Source organism: Amblyraja radiata, chromosome 4 (genome assembly GCF_010909765.2).
Source record: "Amblyraja radiata isolate CabotCenter1 chromosome 4, sAmbRad1.1.pri, whole genome shotgun sequence".
Classification (NCBI taxonomy): Eukaryota; Metazoa; Chordata; class Chondrichthyes; order Rajiformes; family Rajidae; genus Amblyraja; species Amblyraja radiata.
Window position 1 is genome coordinate 105764040 of NC_045959.1, and position 20698 is coordinate 105784737.

A 20698-nucleotide genomic window follows, 5' to 3' on the forward strand; every position below is an offset into this window, starting at 1 on the left:
TACAGCGCCAGCCACCTGGGTTCGATCCTGACTATGGGTGCTGTTTGTCTGGAGTTTGTACGATCTCCCAGTGACCTGTGTGGGTTTTCTCCGAGATCTTCGGTTTCCTCTCACGCTCCAGAGACACGTAGATTTGTAGGTTAATTGGCTTGGTAACAATGTAAAATTGTCCCGAGTGTGTGTAGGGTAATGTAAAGGGCCTGTCCCGCTTTCACGGCCTAATTCATGACCTCTGCCGAGTTTGCCCTTGACTCATACTCGCAACATGGTCGTCACAAGGTCGTAGGAGGTCGTAGCAGGCTGTGATGCAGTGCCGGATTTAGATGAAGAGAGGCCCTAAGCTGTTCCACTTGTGAGGCCCCCTCCACATTGGTTTTCAGCCATGGCGGCCAAATCTCCCACAATTCAAAGCGAGGGAGAAAGTGCCCAGCGCCGACCAGTTGCCGTTGCAGTGCTCATGCGCAGGGCGGCCGATGATGAGCTGGCCGTGGTTGTGCGCATGTGCAGGGGTGAAGGACGTGCAGGCCGCAGCAATGCGCATGTGCAAGGCGGCCTGCCGTGCCGGCGGATGAGGAGCGAGTGGAGCCCGGTGGCCCGGACACGGATAGCAGGGGGGAGATGGAGAGAGATGGAGAGAGAGAGATAGAGAGGGGGGCCCGCCCAGAGTTGAACGGTAAGTGTTCTGCCTTGGCTGGAGGCCCCCCTTGACCTCGAGGCCCTAAGCCTAAGCTTGTCTAGCTTATAGGTAAATCCGGCCCTGCTGTGATGCTAGTCGTAGGTAATCACGGCATCAAGTGGGTCGGGGCGTTTTTTCTAGCCTGATGAAAAATGGCCACGAGTATAAAAATAAAGTCGTGAATTAGGTCGTGAAAGTGGGACAGGCCCTTTAGTGTGCAGGGATCGCTGGTCGGCACTGTGAACCGGTGAACCGAAGGTCCTGTTTCCGTGCTGTATCTCTAAACTAAACTAAAAGCTGACTATTTCATCAGGCAGGCAATACAAAAACCTGTAGTCGCATACCACCAGATTCAGGATCAGCTTCTTCCCCATTGTTGTCAGGCTACTGAACGGACCTCTCTTAAGCAAAGATAGACACAAAAAGCTGGAGTGACTCAACGGGACTGGCAGCATCTTTGGAGAGAAGGAACGAGACCCTTCTTCCGACGCGCTCATAAGCTAAGGGCATGGTCCCGATCTCCCAGCCTGACCTCATTGAAGCTCCTGCACTTTTCTATTGGCACTTTCTTTACAGCTGTATCCCTGTAACATCATGTTGTGCACGCTGGTCATTTATCCCTTTACATAACCTGTTGTATGTGCATGGTTTGAATGTACTCATGTATTGTATGATTTGATTAGATAGCATGCAAACACAGTTTTTCGCTACATCTGGGTACATGTGACAATTATAAACAATTTCTAACCTCCCAAAGTAAGACGTTGTTCTCAATGTCGGATTCATGTTTAAGTATGTTAACACAATTCCTCCCTTAGTCAATTAAGGCAGATGTGATGCATGGACTCGTTTCCATGGCATGAAATCACAGAGCTTTGAAATCTTCACGTAGTCACTCACGTGACTCACTGTCAGCAGGTCAGGTGGCATCTCTGGAGAATATGGATAGGCGACATTTTGGGTTCCCTTCTTCACACTGATTCAAGAGTCCCAATCCAAAACCTCACCTCTCCATGTTCTCCTGCGATGTTGCCTGACCCGCTGAGTTACTCCTGCACTTTGTGTTAATATCTGTGGAAAGAGTTTTGACATGAAGCATTAACTCAGTTTCTCTTTCCGCAGATACGGGCTGACCTGCTGAGTGTTTCCAGCAGTTTCTGTTTTAATTTCAGATTCTCAGTGTCTGCACTTTTTTGCTTTTTATCGTCATTGAACACTCATTATTGAAGCAGGCGGGAATATAACTGATCACACGGTTAGGAATTGTAGCAAAATACAATTCTACTACTGCTGATTAGTGCTTTCATTGTGGAGACTGAATTTGTCAGCAGAATGACTGTGTTGTGGTCACAACTCCAATGCAATCATGGACAGTGTATTGGAATAGATTAGTTTAGTTTAGCCTTCGGCGCACCGAGTCCACACTGACCGGCGATTCCCGTAAACCAGCACTGTCCTACACACTGGGTACAATTTACAATCTTTACTGAAGCCAATTAACCCACAAACCTGTACGTTTGTGGAGTGTGGGAGGAAATCGGAACACCCGGGGGAAAACCCACGTGGTCATGGGGAGAACGTACAAACACTGTACAGACAACACCCGTAGTCAGGATCGACCCGGGTCTCTGGTGCTATAAGGTGGCAACTCTACCACTGCTCCACCATGCCATCTCAATCATGGAATGGTGAGATGAAGTTTAAGGCTCACCCTATATGTTGGTAGACAAGAATGCTGGAGAAACTCAGCGGGTGAGGCAGCATCTATGGAGCGAAGGAATAGGCGACATTTTTCGGGTCGAGGTCCTTCTTCAGAATGATGTCGGGGTGGTGGGGGGGGGGGGGGGAGAGGCAGAGACAGTAGGCTTGGGGGTGAGCTAGGAAGGAGGAGGGGAAGGAGGGAGAAAGCAAGGACTACCTGAAATTGGAGAAGTCAATGTTCACACCCCTGGGGTGTAAACTACCCAAGCAAAATATGAGGTGCTGCTCCTCCAATTTGCGGTGGGACTCACTCTGGCCATGGAGGAGGCCCAGGACAGAAAGGTCGGATTCGGAATGGGAGGGGGAGTTGAAGTGCTGAGCCACCGGGAGATCAGGTTGGTTATTGCGATCTGAGCGGAGGTGTTAGGCGAAGCGATCGCCAAGCCTACACTTGGTCTCACCGATGTAGAGAAGTTGACACCTGAAACAGTGGATGCAGTAGATGAGGTTGGAGGAGGTGCAGGTGAACCTCTGCCGCACCTGGAAAGACTGCTTGGGCCCCTCCTTCCCCTCCCCTTCCCAGCTCTCCCCCAAGCCTACTGTCTCTACCTCTTCCTTTCCTTCCCCCTCCCGACATCAGTCTGAAGGAGGGTCTCGGCCCGAAACGTCACCTATTCCTTCTCTCCATCGAAGCTGTCTCAACTGCTGTTTCCAGCATTTTTGTCTACCTTTGATTTTTCCAGCATAAGCAGTTCTTTCTTAAACTCTGCGTTGTTTTGCCCAGTAAGCTGCTGCAAATTCAGTGTGGCAATTATGTTCTTCCCAACTTGGTCAGGGATTCCACTCAGTGAGGGATTTGAACACCCTCCCATTATCAGTGGTGAGCATCGAAGATTCCACTAGAGTATAGGATGTGCCTTTGCTATTCTCAGTGTGCCTTATGGGTGTTGATAAATGCGGAAGAGTACTGATTCACCAGTAATCTGTACTGAAACACTGCTTCTGAAACTATCGGAACGAACGCCGAGCTTGGGCGGCACGGAGGGGCAGCGGTAGAGTTGCTGCCTCACAGCACCAGAGACCCAGGTTCGATCCTGACTACGGGTGCTGTCTGTACAGAGTTTGCAAATTCTTCCCATCACCTGCGTGGATTTTCTCCGGGTCCTCCCACACTCCAAAGACGTACAGGTCTCTCGGCTAATTGGCTTGGTATAATTGTAATTTGCCCCTCGTGTGTGTAGGATAGTGTTAGTGTACGGGGATCGCTGGTCAGTGTGTGGACCCGGTGGGCCGAAGGGCCTGTTTCTGTGCTGTCGCTCTAAAAACTAAAAAGCTAAAACTAAGAGCACCATACATTAACTGAGTGTGTGACCTACAACACCGGAGACCCAGGTTCGATCCTGACTACGGATGCAGTGATTATGGGGAGAAGGCAGGAGAATGGGGGTAGGAGGGAGAGATAGATCAGCCATGATTGAATGACGGTGTAGACTTAGGCTGGATGGCCTAATTCTACTCCTATTCCTTATGACCTAATGACCGGCACAGGGATGGATGAATCGATTGTTTACATGGTCCCAGGTCATATTTAACAGCGTAATCCAGCATATCTCATCTATATTTGTATGGATGTTTTTACCATCAGGGCTAGGAATTTGAGTACAGGAATTAATCTTACTGAAAATCGTGCGGTAAATGGTCCATTTTTTGGCTGTTTGTCCATTATTAGTCAGACCTAAAAAAGACAGTGGTGAAGTAACTCAGCAGATCAGGCAGCATCCCTGGAGAACATGGATAGGTGAAATCTCTGGTTGGGACACTTCTCAATGCTGTCTGACCCGCTGAGTTACTCCAGCACTTGGGTCTTTTTTGTAACGGAGACAAGGAAACACTTTTTCTCACAGAGAGCAGTGAGTCTGTGGAATTCTCTGCCTCAGAGGCGGTGGAGGCAGGTTCTCTGGATACTTTCAAGAGAGAGTTAGATAGGGCTCTTAAAAATAGTGGAGTCAGGGGATATGGGGAGAAGGCAGCAACGGGGTACTGATTGGGGATGATCAGCCATGATCATATTGAATGGCGGTGCTGGCTTGAAGGGCCGAATGGCCTACTCCTGCACCTATTGTCTATTGTGTATTGTAAACCAGCATCTGCAGTTTCTTGTTTCTACATTAGTCAAAAGATCATAAGTGATAGCAGTAGAATTCGGCCCATCAAGTCTACTCCTGCCTTCTCCCCATAACCTCCGACACCTGTACTAATCAAGAATCTATCTCTGCCTTAAAAAATATCCATTGACTTTGCCTTCACAGCCTTCTGTGGCAAAGAATTCCACAGATTCACCACCGCCACTGACTAAATAAATTTATCCTAATCTCCCTCCTAAAAGAACGTCCTTTAATTCTGAGGCTATGACCTCTAGTCCTAGACTCTCCCACTAGTGGAAACATCCTCTCCACATCCACTCTATCAAAGCCTTTCACTATTCTGTACGTCTCAATGAGGTCCCCCCTCATTCTTCTAAACTCCAGCGAGTACAGGCCCAGTGCCGACAAACGCTCATCCTGGGAATGCTTAACCTACTCATTCCTGGGATCATTCTTGTAAACAGTAAGACTTGTAAATCTTGTATTTAGTGAGACTTACCCCCTGAAGTAGCGAAAAAGTGGACTGCCTGCTGAGTTGTTGAATGTAAAACTAATAACTTTATACGGAGGCGATACATCGGAATGGACAGAACTGCTTCCTAATCGAACAGTGAAAATTAATTGATGCAGGGAGTTAGAATGTGGCTTTATTCAATGGCTAATCAAGTGCTAAAATGAGATAAAGAAAGGGAAATAAATTTTGGCTTGAAAGGAACCAGAAAGGAAAGGCAAAAATGTATTTACATTTTAAATTTTATTTAAGAGAATTTCACAATTATTGTGCCTCCATGCCTGTTAAAGTTAATTTCAGTGTCAGAATGCTGACAATAAGAATATCATATCATATTAATAAAGTTCTTCCAATTGACTTGACAGGAATTAATGTTCCAAGTCAGTTAATCAATTTCCGGACCTCCAGTATATGTCAAAAATGAGGCAGATAACAAATTGCCTTTTTGTAAGGCTACTGAGAAAGTTGGGCAACTCAGCAATTTTTTGAAAATTGGCAAAGAACACACATCCGTTCCTTACTTAAAGTTACTCTCTCGGAGTAAAATTGAGCACTTTTAGCCTTTCAATAGCAGGGTTAAGGGGCTGTCCCACTGCGGCGACCTAATCCGCGAGTTCAGAAGAGTGTCTTCGACCTTCAAGCTCGAGGGCACTCGCCTGAAAAACCTTGAGCTGGATCGACCGTCTGCGATGAAACCGCGAGCTGGATCGACAGACTGCGCGCGCACGCACACACATCACAAAGGCGGGGGCCAGGGAAATCGCTGTCTGAAAATCACACCCACGATGAAGAGGAAGGTAAAAGATGGCTGCACGGTAAGCCTTTAGAGAGCGCGGGGTGGGGGGGGGGGGTGAGAGAGGGGTAGAGAAGGGGAGGGAGAAGGAGTGGAGACACTTTAAAGAAGTCAGACAACGTTTAATAAAGTTTAGCGTGCATTTAACTTACCGGTCGGTTTTCCTGGGTCCTGAAAACTCCAATGAGCCAATTAAAATGCCCGGTCAGCGAAGGAGATTGCCTACGGCTGTTGTCGACTACATAGCGACCCCACTCCACTGCACCACGAGTTCAAAAGAACCATGCCGACCAATTTTTACTCGAGGAAAAATTTTCAACATGCTGAAACATTTTCAGCGGCCTAGCTGAGGCCTTCAGTATTCGAGAACTTCTCTCGAGCATGAAGGAGAGTTCCAGTGACCTCATAGGACCTCCTAGGACCACGTGTCGACTATGCTGCGAGTTTGAGTCGAGGGTAGTGGGACAGCCCCTTAAGGTTCAATGAGGATTTCTGACTCTCACCGGGAGGGGGGTGGGTATATGGCACGAACTGCCAAAGGAGGTAGTTGAGGCAGCTAATATAATAGTAAGATTAAACGAGAACTTACTAGTTCGAAGTTTGATCGTCATTTTATGAGGAGTAACGTTGAGGGATTATGTGAAGAACCCGCAGGACTCATGCGTGTCATTCTTCAAAGCAACGGTGTGAAATCACAGATAGCAGTAATGACTGAACATAGTAAGATTAGAGAAGAGGATACCAGTTGAACTTTATGATCAAGGGTGGGAGCGGAGGGCACGTAATCCCTCAACGCTACTCCTCATAAAATGACGATCAAACTTCGAACTGGTAAGTTCTCGTTTAATCTTACTATTTTACTTCGGAGTCACGTGAGTGACTACGTGAAGATTTCAAAGCTCTGTGATTTCATGCCGTGGAAACGAGTCCATGCATCACATCTGCCTTAATTGACTAAGGGAGGAATTGTGTTAACATACTTAAACATGAATCCGACATTGAAAACCCATGATAAATTTATAGCCCCTATTTCATGGGGTGAAATCATAATTCAGAACTTAAAATTGTTTCTGCAAAAGTTCCAGGTTTAACCACTGGTTTATAGTAGAATTGTTGGAATGTTTTTTCCCTAGACCATCCTGCTGTCTCCAGGATTTGGTCCATCGGTACGTCCAATTCCATAGCTGCCGATGTAGCTGCAGCCCTGGTGGAATGAGATTTGAATATGTTAGTATCCACCCCAGCTGTTGTTAAAACCTGTTTCAGCCATCTGGAAATAGTTTGAACCGACACCTTTTTGTGGGGTTGTTTGTGGCTGATTAGTAGTGCCATCTCATTGCCTCTGATATTTTTGGTGTTCTCTATGTATAACAATAAATGTCTTATTATACAGAGACGATCATCTATAGGGTAAGCCCTAAATTCTATTTTGAGGCCTGATGATCCCGGTCTGTTCTGTTTGACTAATTCGTGAATATGAAAAATTATATTTCTTGTTGAAGAAGTCATATCGTCCAGCCTTAACTTATGTAAAGACTGTACCCTTTGTGCTGAGACCAAAGCCATCAGCATTCCTGTTTTATGCGTCAGTTTTTGCAGGGATAGAGCTGTTGCTGGAGACCAGTTCCTTAGCAACGTTAGGACAATATTCACATCCCATATATGAGAGTACCTGGTTCTTGGGGGATTGGTATTAAAAATTCCCCTCATAAGTTTGGTTACCAGGGGGTGAGTCCCAACAGAATGACGCTCTGATCCTCGCCACAGATATGCTGAAAGGGCACTTCTGGCACAGTTAATGGCACTATAACTGAGCCCCTCATCATAATGGAGGCCTGCCAGGAATTCCAGAACAGACGTTATGTTCATCGTGCTGTAAGTTATGTTGTTTTTGAAACAATATATCTCCCATTTCCTGATGTATACCAGATATTGTTTTTTGGTGGACTGCCTGTGGGCCGCTGAGATAATGTTCAATGTTCGGTCCGTCAGGCCCAGTTCCAGTAGAGGTTTCTTTAGACTTACAAATTAATAAGTTTGTCATATTATGACATGGATGGCTATCCCCTGTTACGGGATGAACCAACAAATCTGGTTGTTTCAGGACGGTGATACATGGTTCTAAGACCACATCAAGAATCACAGGGAACCATGGTTGAGTAGGCCAAGCGGGCACTACCAAAATACCAGACGCCGAGTCTTGTTGTATTTTGCGTAATACCCGACTGATGAGGCAGAAAGTAGGGAATGCATAGAAAAACAATTTCCCCCAATGCAGCGAAAAGGCATCTATCACTGATGCCCCAGGGTCTGGTTCCCAAGAAACATAGTTTGGTAACTGGTGATTGAGTCTAGATACAAATAGATCGATATCTGGTGTTCCGTACCGTGCTACAATATCAGCAAATACTTTTTGATCCAACATCCATTCGATGTTTTCATTGAATTTGCGTGACCTGGTGTCTGCCACTGAATTGAGGTTACCTGGTAGGTAAGTAGCTGATATCCAAATATTTTTCTGAATACACCATTGCCAAATTGTATTAGCCAGATTGTCACATGATGTCGATTTGATTCCACCCATATGGTTAATATATGCCACCACGGTGGTATTGTCAATCTGTAGTCTAACATGCTGGTGATGCATTCCAGAACAGTATGATTTTAAGCCATAGAACGCACCCAACATTTCCAGGTAGTTTATGCCAAGTGTCTGAAGTAATGATGCCTCGTGTGCATTCCATCTACCTCCACAGCTAGAGATGGAGTTGGTAGCACCCCAACCAAGCGCACTGGCATCAGTTTGTAGCACCACTGAGGGGTTGCTGACAATGATAGGGCTGGAACAATGCCGAATGTTATCCCTCCACCATTTTAATTCCATAATTGCTTTGATTGGTAGCTTCATTGGTCTGTCGAAATGACCAGCATTAATTTTGAGTGCTTGTGTTTTTGCCCTTTGTAAATTTTGGTAATACAAAGGTCCAAATTGTGTGGCTGGAAAAGCAGCCACTATTTTGCCAATTACCCTTGCTACCAATCTAATAGATGGTTCACTGATGTCAATGAGGTTGTTGCAGGCCTCAGTTAAGACTGTAGCCTTGTCCTTTGGTAAAGTCACCGACATGTGAACTGAGTCAATTGTGAACCCGAAATAATCCATTATGTTGGAAGGCGTTAGTTTAGATTTAACTGGATGGATGATAAACCCCAGTTTCTCAAACATTGTTTGGTGGCTGATACAGCTAGTTTAGCTAATTCCAAACTTTTGCCCACAATTTTGCAGGTAGAGGAAAAACATGTAAGCGGAATTAAATAAATAGTAGAGACATGACTAGTACACAAAGTAAAGACAGAATTCAATACAAAACACAATAATAAGGCAATTAATGCACAGATGAAAAGGGAGGGGGATGTGGGGCTAAGGATAGGCAGAGGTGAAGAGATGGGTCTTGAGGCGGGACTGGAAGATGGTGAGGGACACGGAATTGCGGATCAGTTGGGGGAGGGAGTTCCAGAGCCTGGGAGTTGCCCTGGAGAAGGCTCTGTCCCCTAAACTGCGGAGGTTGGACTTGTGGATGGAGAGGAGACCGGCTGATGTGGATCTGAGGGACCGTGAGGGTTGGTAGGGGGAGAGGAGGTCAGTGAGATATGGGGGGCCAGATGGTGGAGGGCTTTGTAGGTGAGGATCAGGATTTTGTAGGTGATCCGGTGGGAGATGGGAAGCCAGTGAAGTTGTTTGAGGACTGGAGTGATGTGATGCCAGGATTTGGTGTGGGTGATGAGTCGGGCGGCTGCGTTCTGGACCAGTTGGAGTCGGTTGATGTAGGTGAAGCTGATGCCAAGGAGAAGTGAGTTGCAATAGTCCAGTCGGGAGGAGATGAAGGCATGGATGAGTCTTTCAGCAGCGGGCGGTGTGAGAGAGGGTCTGAGTTTGGCGATGTTGCGGAGATGAAAGAAGGAGGTTTTAATGACATGGCGGATGTGAGGCTCAAGGGAGAGGGTGGAATCAAAGATCACGCCAAGGTTGCGGGCCTGGGGAGATGGGGAGACAGTGGTGCCGTCGATGGTGAGAGTGGGGTTATTGATTTTGCTGAGTGTGGCTTTGGAGCCTATGAGGAGGAATTCTGTCTTATCGCTGTTGAGTTTGAGGAAATTATGTTGCATCCAGGTTTTTATAGCTGACACAGGAGTTGATATGGGAGAGGGGGGGGGGGGTTGTGGGGGGATTTGGTGCCGAGGTAGATCTGGGTGTCATCAGCGTAACAGTGGAAGTCCAGGTTGAAGTGGCGGAGTATCTGACCAAGGGGGAGGATGTAGATGATGAAGAGGAGGGGGCCGAGTACGGAGCCTTGGGGAACGCCTTGAGTGACTGTGGCTGTAGCAGAGGTGTGGTTGTGGAGAGAGATGAGGTGGGATCTGTTGGAAAGGTAGGAACGGAGTCAGCTGAGTGCAGAGCCTTCAATGCCGAGGTCTTTGAGTCTGGTGAGCAGGATGTTATGGTTCACTGTATCGAAGGCTGCGCTCAGGTCGAGGAGGATGAGGATGTTGAGGGAACCAGTGTCAGCAGAGGTGAGGAGGTCGTTGAGGACTTTGAGGAGAGCAGTTTCTGTGCTATGGAGGGGGCGAAAGCCAGATTGGAGGGGTTCAAGTAGGTTATACGCAAGGAGGTGGGAATGAAGTTGCGACGCAACGATACGCTCCAGGGTTTTTGAAAGAAAGGGGAGGTTTGAGATTGGGCGGTAGTTAATGAGAGAGGAGGGATCAAGACCAGGTTTCTTTAAGATTGGTGTAACAGCAGCAGTTTTGAAAGCGGAGGGGACAATTCCTTGGGACAATGAGGAGTTGAAGAGATTAGTGAGGTAGGGGCAGAGAACGGAGAGGCAGGACTTCAGCAGGGGAGTGGGGAGAGGGTCGAGGGAGCAGGTAGTGGGTTTGGAAGAGCAGATGAGTTTGGAGATTTCAATAGGGGTGACCAGGTCAAACTGGGAGAGGAAGCAGTGTGGAGGAGGGGTAAGGAGGTCAGTGGAGATGTTGAAAGGAGGGGCCTTGGTAGGTGGTGGAGTAGATGCTGGGGAGTCGGGTACAGGGGATAAAGATTGATAGATGGTGCTGATTTTATCAGCGAAAAGGTGGAGGAATGAGTTGCAGAGATCCGGAGTAGAGGTAGGGAGAGTGTTGGCTCGAGGCTTGAGGAGGTTGCCCACTGTGGAGAAGAGCTCTATACTGCCAGAGCTGCCCCATCCAGTTGAATTTTAAATAACGTCTGTGATCAATCCGTATAGGCAATGAATAGTAAGCATCTTTTAGGTCGATGCTAGCCATGAAGCAGCCTGTGGAAATCAATTGTTTGGCAGTAACAAAGGTTTCCATTTTGAAATGAATATACTGCACAAATGTATTCAATTTGGTCAAATCTATGATGATGCGAAAACCACCATCTTTTTTGTTTTTGGTAAAGATATTAGACACAAATTCCAGAGAATCATGTTGGGTTTTTTCAATAACCCCCTTAGCGTGGAGTCTCACCAGTTCAGCATGTGCTTCCAATTTTTCTTTTCGTGAAAGTACGAACGTTCGGTTCGGTGCATGCTGAACTGGGGCTATTTTTGTGCACAAATTCAATGGTATATCCCTGGATACTGTTTAGGATATAAGTGTCTGTTGTTAATGCATTCCATGCCTCCCAAAAGAAGTGTAATCTCCCACCGATATGTGTATTATCCACACTTCCTATAATTTGTAAGGGACCAGACCCACCTACCTCCACGGTTACCAGTGGAAAGTTTACTTCTTCCTGTGTAGTCTTCGAGGAGGTTGAGGCGCCGGTGTCTGGGTTTGGGTTTGGGGTTTGCGCATTTTCCACGAAGGCCGGTCTGGGCCATGGCCTAAAAAAGACCGCTGTCCTGTATGTCCGGCCTTTGAGCTTTCACCAGCTTCTGATTGTCTTGCTCTGCTGGTGGGTGCGTAAGGGTGCTGTCTTTGAGTGCAGGAGGTCCTTCCTGTTGTCGCCTCCACTGTGCGAGCGAATGCTGTGATCCCTGCTGTTAGTAATTTTAGTACTTTCTGGAGCTTTACATCCAGGCTTCTAACTCCTGCTCCGACGTGTTTCCAAATACAATTGTTCACCACTGGAACATTCAGGGATACACAATTTCCTGGTGCCAAATATTTGGCAGTGGTGTCCATCGCAGCCTGTTCCTGTAGTTGCTTGAATGATAGGAAGTCAATGCTGGATGCTAGTTTTTGCTCTAGATATTTTCCAGTCTGATCTGGCTGTATGTAATTGGACACCATGTCCAGTAGGTTTCCTCCTTCCTGCACCCCCTGCACACTTGTTGTTTGTTCAGCAAACCCCCCTTCAGGGTCAGCCCAGAACTGACCCCCAGTACTGCCCTCTGACGAGGGAGATGCACTGTGCAGCCCTACGTAAGGTGCTGCTGTGGGTGTTTTGTATAACCCATGGTGACTAGACTCCATCTCCCGGAGTCTGTCACGTTCTTGCAGTCCGACTTGTCAGAGTCAACGGCTCTGTTCTGTATAGCCTTCCCGCCCGGCCGTGATGTTGATCTGGCCGGCGCGGGTGCCAAGTCGGGCACAGCTGATCCCACTCACGGTGATGCTGGTGCCTTCAGCTGCTGCTGGCTGCCCGCAACTCCGCGGTCCTCCCCAGCCAGCTTTAGACGCAGCCCTTGTGGACTCTATTTTTGTCCATAGTTTCCCCCTGTAAAAAACAGCACGGGAAACAAAAAACGACCGCAGAGTAATTCACTTACCTGTCGGTCTCGGTTTCAAAATTACCGCTGCGGGGGAACGCTCCACCCCGCCGGTCGTTTCGCAATGCATGAAGCAATATGACACGCATGCGTCCTGGTGGGTTCTTCACGTAGTCACTCACGTGACTCCGAAGTAAAATAACATTTAAAAGACACTTGGACTGCACATGGATAGGAAATGTTTCGAGGTATATGGGCCAATGGCATTAGCTTAGATGGGGCATCTTGGTCAGCATGGACAATTTGGGCCGAATGTTCTGATTCCGTGCTCGTGCCTTTAGGGCGGCACTGTGGCACAACGGTATAGTTGCTGCCTTGCAGCGCCAGAGACCCGGGTTCGATCCTGATGAAGGGTGCTATTCAGTGTGGAGTTTGTACGTTCTCCCTATGATCATGTGGGTTTTCTCCGGGTGCTCCGGTCTCCTCCCACACTCTAAAGACAGACAGGTTTGTAGGTTAATTGGCTTCTGAAAAATTGCAAATTGTCCCTAGTACATTTTTAATTTTATTTAGGAGAATTTCACAATTATTGTGCCTCCATGCCTGTTAAAGTTAATTTCAGTATCAGACTGCTTGACAATAACAAATAGCTATTTCTTTGTGTCGGATAGTGCTAGTGTACAGGGTAATTACTGGTCGGCCCTGACGCAGAGGGCCGAAGGGCCTGTTCCCACGGTGTATGTCTAAACTAAGTTGTGCTGACTGCGCTAAAATCAACTGATAACCTTTGTGTTTATTTTTCCCAGCTTGAGAAAATAGTGGATGATCAGCCATGATCACAATGAATGGCGGTGCAGACTCGAAGGGCCAAATGGCCGCCTCCTGCACCTATTTTCTATGTTTCTATGTTTGTAATATCTTTGTAACCTGGTAACTTTGTAACATCTTAGCAACTTGGTAAAGTTATAGATATCTTCTATCTTAGTGATGAATTCAGCTGTACACTTGGCCTACAAGATGTTTTTTGCAATTTCAATGCCTATCTCACAAGGTATGAAACCATATGCCCCATAGATCTTACCTATGACAAATATCGAATGTTTAATCAAGCCCTGTGTTCTGCTATGGATGGTCTTGGCCCAAAACATTTTTAGAACATTGATTATCCTCAATTTGATCTTTAGAATGAACTATTCCCATCTTTTCAGCCTGAATGGCTTCAATATTTTCAGCGCTTAAATGGATGTTTTGCCATTATTGCATTGAACGTATCAAGGCTATTTTCCCACTTTTAAAGACTTTTACTTTGATACTGCTTTAAATCTCAACAATTGTTTTTAAGTTATGAAGTTCGTAAGACATAGGAGCAGAATGAGGCTATTTGGCCCATCGAGTCTATTCCTCCATGGCTGGCAAGTCATATCTTTCCCTCTCAATCCGATTGAATGAATGAATGAATGAATGAATGAATGAATAAGTTTATTGGCCAAGTATTCACATACAAGGAATTTGTCTTTATGCTCCGCCCACAAGTGACAACATGACATACAGTGACAGTTAGGAATGACACGTTAAATATTAATAATAAAACATTATTGATTAAACATGTGAATTAAATAAAATACCAGAGCAAAAGGAGGCTACAGATTTTTGGTTATTGAGTAGAGCTACTACTCGTGGAAAAAAAATCTGTTTTTATGTCTGGCTGTGGCAGCTTTAGTCCAGAGTCACCTTCTGGAGGGAAGTGATTCAAAGAGTTTGTGGCCAGGGTGAGAGGGGTCAGAGATGATCTTACCCACTCGCTTCCTGGCCCTTGCAGTGTACAGTTCGTCAATGGAGGGAAGGTTGCAGCCAACAACCTTCTCAGCTAATCGGACGATTCGCTGCAGCCTCCGGACGTCGTGCTTGGTGACTGAGCCAAACCAGACCATGATGGAGAAGGTGAGGACAGACTCTACGATGGCCGTGTAGAATTGGACCATCATTGCCTGTGGCAGATTGTGCTTCCTCAGCTGCCGCAGGAAGTACATCCTCTGTTGTGGCTTTTTGACTGGAGTCGATGGTAACCCCCATTTAAGGTCCTTGGAGATGATGGCTCCAGGAACTTAAAAGACTACACAGATTCTCCTACCTTCTCCCATAATAAGGTCATAAGTGATAGGAGCAGAATTAGGCCATGCGGCCCATCAAGTCAACTCCACCATTCAATCATGGCAGATCTATCTTTCCCTCTTAACCCCATTCTCCTGCCTTCTCCCCATAACCCATGACACCTGTATGTCCAAGGACCTCAATGTCTCTTAAGATCCTCTGAAATCTCTCCCCTCTCAAATTAAACCCATGGCATGTAGTTTTTGATTCTCCTACTCTGGGGAAATAAGGACACTGTGCATTCACCCTATCAATTCCTCTCATGATCCATAATCTTAGACACCGTTACTAACCCAATAAATTATCATGATGCAAGTTCTATGCCCTTAAAGGTCTTGGTGGGATGATTTTCTTGACTGCAATGTTGAAATGCAAAATAGTTTCCTGAGTTCACATCACATCTTCAAGTATTTTATGGAAACAAAAGGAAATAAGGCGTGAGTTTGTTATTGTCTGGTTTACAGGCAAGACCACCCGTCTTTGTACCGGCACTTGCCCCTTTATACCAGAGGGTAAAACAACTTAAATTTGCTGGCGACACAAGGAACTGCAGAGGCTGGAATCGTGAACAGAACACAAAGTGCTGGAGGATGTGCAGGGACATGAGGAATATGGATCATGTGCAGGCAGATGAGATTAGTTTATCTTGGCATCATTTTCAGTACAGCCAAAGGGCCTGTTCTAGTGTTGAACCTTTCTATGTTCTACGTAAACCCAATTAGTGGTAGTTTTGTTGAAGTATAAGACAATTTCAGTGCAGTTCAAACAAAATATTTCTCTTTATAGTTCAAGAAAATCGGAGATAAATCCATTTTTTCAGCAGCATAAATTCTCAATCCCATCATCAGTTGTCATAAGGTCATAAGCGATAGTAGACCTAGGCCATTCGGCCCATCAAGTCTACTCCGCCATTCAATCACGGCTGATCTATCTATCCCTCCTAACCCCATTCTCCTGCTTTCTCCCTCTGACGCCTGTACTAATCAAGAACCTATCTATCTCTGCCTTAAACATATTAACTGAACTTGCCTCCACAGCCACCAGTAGCAAAGAATTCCACAGATTCACCACCCTCTGACTAAAGATATTCCTCCTCATCTCCTTCCTAAAAGAATGTCCTTTAATTCTGAGGCTACGACCTCTAGCCCTAGACTCTCCCACTAGTGGAAACATCTTCTCTGACTATCTTTTCACGGTTTCTCCTGCGATGTTAAACTCAAAATGCGGCACGGTGATGCAGCAATAGAGTCGCTGCCTTACAGCGCCAGATAACCGGGTTCGATCCTGACTACAGTGCTGTCTGTGCGGAGTCTGTACGTTCTCCCTGTGACCGGGGGGGCTTTATTTCCCCAAGTTCTCCAGTTTCCTCCCGCACTCCCAAAGATGTGCAGGTTTGTAGGTTGACACAAAATGCTGGAGTAACACAGAGGGCCTTCTTCTTGCGTATGGTGTGCACAGCCTATACTTGTTCTGTTTGATCTTTTGTTTGTTTGCACGGCAGGTTGATTGCATTCATCAAAACAGGGTGGACCACGTGAAGGTTGCAATCTCCCACCTCACAAAGAAGGGTCAGGCAGCACCACAGAAGAAAAGGAATAGATAATGTTTTGCGTCAAGATCCTTCTTTTGGCATCACCTATGGCTTTTCTCCAAGATGTTGCCTGACCCGCTGAGTTGCTCCAGAATTTTGTGTAAACCGGCATCTGCAGTTCCATCCTACATGTTTGTTAATTGGCTTCTGTAACATTATCCCCAGTGTGTAGGATAGAACTAGTGTCTGTGGACTGAGTGGGCCAAAGGGCCTGTTTCAACGCTGTATCACTAAACTAAATACTGTGGGATTGGGAGTATATTGTTGTAAAATCTTGTACTTGTCTCGCCGACGAAACAGACTGAGCTCTAAGATTAAAAGACATTACAGACAAGCACTGTTCCATTTGACAATAGACAATAGATGCAGGAGTAGGCCATTTGGCCCTTCGAGCCAGCACCGCCATTCAATGTGATCATGGCTGACCACAATCAGTACCCTGTTCCTGCCTTCTCCCCATATCCCCTGACTCCGCTATTTTTAAGAGCCCTATCTAGCTCTCTCTTGAAAGCATCCAAAGAACCTGCCTCCACCACCCTCTGTGGCAGAGAATTCCACAGACTCACCACTCTCTGTGAGAAAAAGTGTTTCCTCATCTCCGTTCTAAATGGCTTACTCCTTATTCTTAAACTGTGGCCCCAGGTTCTGGGCTCCCCCAACATCGGGAACATGTTTCCTGCCTCTAGTGTGTCCAAGCCCTTAACAATCTTATATGTTTCAATGAGAGACCCTCTCATCCTTCTAAACTCCAGAGTGTACAAGCCCAGCTGCTCCATTCTCTCAGCATATGACAGTCGCGCCATCCCGGGAATTAACCTTGTAAACCTACGCTGCACTCCCTAAATAGCAAGAATGTCCTTCCTCAAATTAGGGGACCAAAACTGCACACAATACTCCAGGTGTGGTCTCACTAGGGCTATGTACAACTGCAGAAGGACCTCTTTGCTCCTATATTCGATTCCTCTTGTTATAAAGGCCAACATGCCATTCGCTTTCTTCACTGCCTGCTGTACCTGCATGCTTACTTTCATAGACTGATGTACAAGGACCCCCAGATCCCGTTGTACTTCCACTTTTCCCAACCTGACGCCATTTAGATAGTAATCTGCCTTCCTGGTTTTGCTACCAAAGTGGATAACCTCACATTTATCCGCATTAAACTTCATCTGCCATGCATCTGCCCATTCCCCCAACCTGTCCAAGTCACCCTGCATTCTCAAAGCATCCTCCTCACAGTTCACACTGCCACCCAGCTTTGTGTCATCTGCAAATTTGCTAATGTTACTTTGAATCCCTTCATCCAAATCATTGATGTATATTGTAAATAGCTGCAGTCCCAGCCCCGAGCCTTGTGGTACCCCACTAGTCACTGCCTGCCATTCTGAAAGGGACCCGTTAATCCCTACTCTTTGTTTCCTGTCTGCCAACCACTTCTCTATCCATGTCAACACTCTACCATGTGCCCTAATTTTGCCCACTAATCTCCTATGTGGGACCTTATCAAATGCTTTCTGAAAGTCTATGTACACTACATCCACTGGCTCTCCCTTGTCCATTTTCTGAGTTATATCTTCAAAAAATTCCAGAAGATCAGTCAAGCATGATTTCCCCCTTCGTAAATCCATGCTGACTCGGACCAATCCTGTTACTGCTATCCAAATGTGCGGCTATCTCATCTTTTATAATTGACTCCAGCAACTTCCCCACCACCGATGTCAGGCTAACTGGTCTATAAGTTCAGAATCTGGTCTATTTGAAGTCCAAAATCTGGAAAATGGGGATCCCTCACAGCCAATTCGAACATTGCAACACTATCTTGGCCAGAGAACTTGAATGTGCTCCCATTGCCATCGCTGCCCTGGGTAAGACACATTGGTCAGGAGATGGAAGGCTCAAAGCACAGGGCAGTGATTCCACCTTCTTCTGAAGGGGCAAACTGTGGGAGGCGTGCTGATTTCATGGGATTGGTTTCTCCATTGAGAATGAGTTAGTCTGGTGTTTTGGTGACTTGTCGGGTGGGATAGGTAGGAATAAAGGCAAAGACTATTTTCTAAATGGGTTGAAAATCAGGAAATCGGAGGTGCAGAAGGACTTGGGAGTGCTGGTGCAGGATTCCCATAACGTTAATCTGCAAGACGAATCAGTAGTAAAGAAAGCAAACTCAATGCTAGCATTTATTTCAAGAGTTAAGTCAAGTCTAGCGAGTTTATTGACATGTGTCCCAGATAGGACAATGGCATTCTTGCTTGCTGCAGCACAACAGAATATTGTAAGCAAAAATACAGAACAGTTCAGTTCAATATACACATAAATAAGCAGATAAAGTGCAATAGGCTGTTATAGTTCAGAGTCTGTTTGATGGTGAGTTTAATAGCCTGATGGCTGTGGGGAAGAAGCTGTTCCTGAACCTGGATGTACCAGTTTTCAGGCTCCGGTACCTTCTGCCCGATGGCAGCAGAGAGATGAGAGCGTGGCCAGGATGGTGTGGGTCCTTGATGATGTTGGCTGCCTTTTTGATGCAGTGACTGCGATAGGTCCCTTCGATGGTGGGGAGGTCAGAGCCGATGATGGACTGGGCAGTGGTCACAACTTTCTGCATCCTTTTCCGCTCCTGGACGCTCAGGTTGCCGAACCAAGCCACGATGCAACCAGTCAGCATGCTCTCTACTGTGCACCTGTAGAAGTTCGAGAGAGTCCTCTTTGACATACCGACTCTCCATAATCTTCTCAGTAAGTAGAGGCGCTGATGTGCTTTCTTTATAATTGCATCAGTGTGCTGGGACCAGGAGAGATCTTTGGAAGTGTGCACGCCCAGGAATTTGAAATTCTTGACCCTTTCCACCATCTGATGTAAACCATTGATGTAAACGGGATTGTGGGTCCCTATCCTACCCCTTCCAAAGTCCACAATCAGTGCCTTGGTTTTGCTGGCGTTGATAGCCAGGTTATTATGTTGGCACCATTTGTTCAATCGGTTGATCTCACTTGTGCTTATATACAAAAACAAGAGTGATTATATACAAAAATAGGGATGTAATGTTGAGGCTCTATAAAGCGCTGGTAAGGTCATAAGGAATAGGAGTAGAATTAGACCATTTGGCCAATCAAGTCTACTCCGCCATTCAATCATGGCTGATCTATTTCTCCCTCATCTTAATAGGAACCGGCACAGTATCACCATCAGGCTAAACATCTGACTCGTGGAAGGCATGCGTTTGGAAAAGGGGGAATCTACTCTAACCTTGGGGGGGGGGGGGGACAATCTTGGCTCTGACTGTATGAAGTTCATGCACTTCTGAAGATACCTGATTGTGCAGGCAGGATTCTTGATTAGAACGGGTGTCAAGGGTTATGGGGAGAAGGCAGGAAAAGGGGATTAGGAGGCAGAGATCAGCCATGATTGAATGTCGGAGTAGACTTGATGGGCCGAATGGCCAAATTCTACTCCTATAACCTGTGAACCTGTGAGTAGGGAATGTGATCTCCAATGGTGTCATCCACCAGACAGCACGAATGGCAATCAGATATTTCTTCAGCTTAATGTCAAAGGCACCAAACGTGGCCAGTATTGAATCGAGTGCTCTCTCACACTGTTGAGTAAACTTGCTCATTTGAAATCTGACACATTGCCTGGTGTGATACTTTGAATGAAAAGCATTTTACTCACACAGCTAACAATTTGCCATTTGCCATTAACTTTGAGCACTTTGCACAATTATTAGATTGTCTTGAGAACTTCTCTTCATCTAGATTAAGCTATATTTACATAACGATTAATGAATGATTATATTTATTTGCAATAATAGTTAGCCACAATGAATCTCATGTTATATTAAGGTTATGTGTAACGTCACCTATCCGTGTTCTCCGGGGATGCTGCCTGACCCGCTGAGTTACGCCAGCACATTGTGACATTTTAATGTTATATTAAGCTCTGATTTATTCTAAAAAGTGCGTCATCTTGGCATTTAAATGTGTTTAGTTTAGTTTAGATTAGATCAGTGTAGATTAGTTTAGTTTAGATTAGTTCAGAGATAGAGCGTGGAAACAGGCCCTTTGGCCCACCGAGTCCATGCCGACCAACAATCACCCATATACTAATTCTATCCCACACCTTAAGAACAATTTACAGAAGCCAATTAACCTTGAAACCTGCATGTCTTGAAAGGGTGGGAGGAAACCGGAGCACCTGGAGAAAACCCACACAGTCAGAGAGAGAACGTACAAACTCAGTAATCAGGATCGACCCGGGTCTTTGGTACTGTGCCATTGTGCCGCCCGTTATTTCGTTATTTAAGATAAAGAGGAACATGAAATGAATATAAAATCAAGAGCTTTTCAAATTCAATGCACCGACCAAGAAAATTAAGAGGTTGGAATTATTGTTTCCCTGGGATACAAGTGGTATATTAATT

The 20698-nt window shown here is 46.0% G+C and overlaps 1 protein-coding gene across 1 annotated transcript in view; it reads left to right on the top strand.

The window, feature by feature from the left end:
- Positions 1-20698, top strand: part of mmp16 (matrix metallopeptidase 16) — a 119550-nt gene that overhangs the window by 69165 nt on the left and 29687 nt on the right. The gene's annotated exons all lie outside the window — the stretch shown is intronic.